Source organism: Grus americana, chromosome 19 (assembly GCF_028858705.1).
Source record: "Grus americana isolate bGruAme1 chromosome 19, bGruAme1.mat, whole genome shotgun sequence".
In the NCBI taxonomy this organism is placed as follows: domain Eukaryota; kingdom Metazoa; phylum Chordata; class Aves; order Gruiformes; family Gruidae; genus Grus; species Grus americana.
In genome coordinates, this window is record NC_072870.1 from 11,634,873 (window position 1) to 11,637,995 (window position 3,123).

A 3,123-nucleotide genomic window follows, 5' to 3' on the forward strand; every position below is an offset into this window, starting at 1 on the left:
AGGAGGATGCGGGGCGGATGCTGCGAGGCAAGGAAGCCTCCTAGGAAGCACCCCGCATCCCAGGAAAGAGCCCGAAGATGGGAGGTCTGGGCTCCCGGGGGCTGCTCGACAGGGGGACGCCAGAGCGTGCCTTGCTGCCGGCGGGAAGCTCTCCAGGCGGAAGTTATAAATTAGGCATCTCCAGAGACCTCATTCATTTTACCCGTAATAAAATTACCACTTTTCAAAGGGGAAAGCCCCTTTGAATGGCTTCAGTCAAACTAACCCCGTGGGACGGCTTAGCTCAGACGCACGTGCGCCCAGCCCCAGGTCTGCAGCCAAGAATCGTGCAGCCGCTTTGGGGACGCGGCTGGTATCACGAGCAGCGTGACCCCTTCAAAACCCACCCCAGCTACGTTCCCGAGGTCCAACGGGGCACAAAGCACCACCACCGCGTATTTGCATCTTCCTTTCCAAGACAACTAACTTGTTTCAACCTCCTGTTTCTTTTTTGACCTGTGCCTTTCCCCCTGCTATTTTCCAAGCAGTCTGTAGTCAACTCCCCCCATCTCAGCAAAGCCATTCGCCCTTGTCCATAATGTACAAAAAAAAAAAACCCCAAAACAAAAATCCCCATGCCCCTGGGGTACTATTGAAACTATTAATGTATCTGTATAGGCCAAAACTTTTTATTTTAAAGAAGGGATGCCTATTTGTTACTTGCCAACACCTCTTTGTTCCAGTTAATCTCACCCCGCAACGTCCTATTTACTACAGCTTTAAAAACCACGCAGCTTAGAACAAAAGTAGGGAACAGGACGTTTTTCCATACTGCAGAGCCAGGGGAAGACCAGGGACGCAGAGCAGACACCAGGAGAGCTCCCCACACCCGTTGCCAGCAGTTGCTGCGTATTCCTGGCTTTGGCACGCCCCACGAGAGGGAAAACACCAACATGTCGATGAGTTAAACTTTGTCATGAACAACAAGCAGTAACACATTCATCCCCACGGACACAGACTAAGTAGTCCAGCTCTAAGCTCCTAAGGAAAAAACCCACCACTTCCAAACATGCATTTGTTTGGATCTGATGACCACGGACTGTATCTTGGAAAGCGCTCTGGGATGCGGGAGTAGAGCCGAGGGAGACCCAACTTGCTTCCAAACCCTAAAACCGCAGCGTCTCCACTCCCTTGGGATGGTGCTACCACCTCAGGACTGTCCGTCTGAATTGGATTCTTCCTCTTCTACTTCGACATTGGGTAAGCAAGCCTCCTGGGTCGCAGCCACCCTGCTCCTGCGTCCCAGAGATGACACCAGCTCCGTTCCACCCGTTCAACAAACTCCAGCGCTGGGATGCGCTTCAGAGGAATAAAGTCGGTATAGAATGAGCCAGGAGAGCACCGGTGTGAGGTGAAGAAGGGTGAGGACAGATGGACTACGGCCTTCCCAAGAGGGAGGGCTGCGTTACCCACCTCCTGCGGAGCTGCACCTTCTCTGGAAGCAGCCCATCGCGGCAAGCGAAGCCCCAGCCCAGCCGCTTCCACGCCTCATTATTTTATACTCCCATGTCCTGGCAAGGTTGCAGCCAGAGAAAGCCACAACTCTGTGCACAACCACGGACAGTTTGTAGTTCTCTGTCCCAGTATGAATCTAGCCCCAGGGGATAAAGCTTCCCTGAGCAAAGAAAAAGTCCTGGAGAGAAATTCAGAAGAAATGCAAGTGAACTCCTCTGGGCGCTGCATGCACCTGCATCAGACTGACACCGAGCGCAGGGTTCTGCATTTTCTCTTGTCCTTTCATCTCCGGCCTGTCCACCACGCCAGACACCGGCGGGAGAGAGCTACGAGGTCACCGCCTTAATGCTGAAACACAAACGCGCTACGAGAGGTTGGCTCCTGCCCAACAGAAGTGGTTTAATTAGGGGAGACCTCACCTAGCAGTAGGGCACTGCTGAGCTGCTGAACCACTCGAGTTCCCGAGCTGAAGGACAGACAACCTCCTTCACAGCTACACGGCGACTTTGTCCTCCCCTTAGCCAGAAACCGCGTCCGGGGAAAGACAACCGGCAGGCAATTTGGAACAGCAAATTCACACAGACTGCCTGCGACAGCGGCAGAGAGCTGCTGTGCACGCACAGCCCCGCACCGCACTCGGGGTATCGATAACATGTTAACCGCCCCAGTGCAAGCAGCCAGCTACCACGTGTGTACCTGGGGATCACGCCTGATGGTGAAAGCCATCCCTCACAGGCACCGGAGGTTAGCGAGGATTGAGAAACCCCGCGAAGCGAAACCTCTTCCTGGGCTGAGAAGCAAGGAGGACATCGTTGAACCTTGCTAACTTCCAACCCCACTACTCCCCCACCACAAACCCCGATGCTTTGTTCTTCACCCGTCACCTACCTCAGCAGCACTGAGTTGTGCTCCAGAGCATCTACAGGTTGCGTGTATGTTCTGCAATGAACCCGCTGGATTGGTTTTAATCCTCGTGATCTGGAGGACTGATACCTGGAACCCTGATCAGCTGCGCGTGCACGTGTACACATCTACAGACCACCACGGCAGTACTTTAACACCCTTCGCTCTGTGCTGACCTAGCGCAGTCGGTCCAGCCCGTGCCCTCACTTCTTTTCCATGCAGAAACGCACGTGCATACATCCTACTGCGAGAACAGGCTTTCCCAGTCGCAAGGTGCTCCAATACCAGGGTAAGGACAAACTGCTCCTGGGACACCAATTTGCATCATTGCACTGCTTGGCTTGAACAAGAAACCTGTCAACATTTTAAAGAGGGAATTTTATAGCCTGCACGATAGAAACAGACTCCCAAGTTTCACTTTTCAACACACAAGTGTGACAGAAGGGACGTCCTGAGTCCAGAGTAAATTAATTCCACAAATATACAACAGTTTCAACAGCCTTTAGTACCAGTGCTCAGACCACAGCTTTCTAATAAGTAATTCATCATAAAAATAAACCCAGTTTTCAGCTGGAAGTAAAAGGAACCCCAAGAGATTTGAAGCTCAACCTTTCTGCATCTGGTGAAAAGCCATCAGGATCTTTCCTCACCTGCCGATCCCGCTGAGCTCCCTTCCTAACCCTACATCGCAAGAGGTCAGGAAATGAAGGCTCTTAGTCATCACAG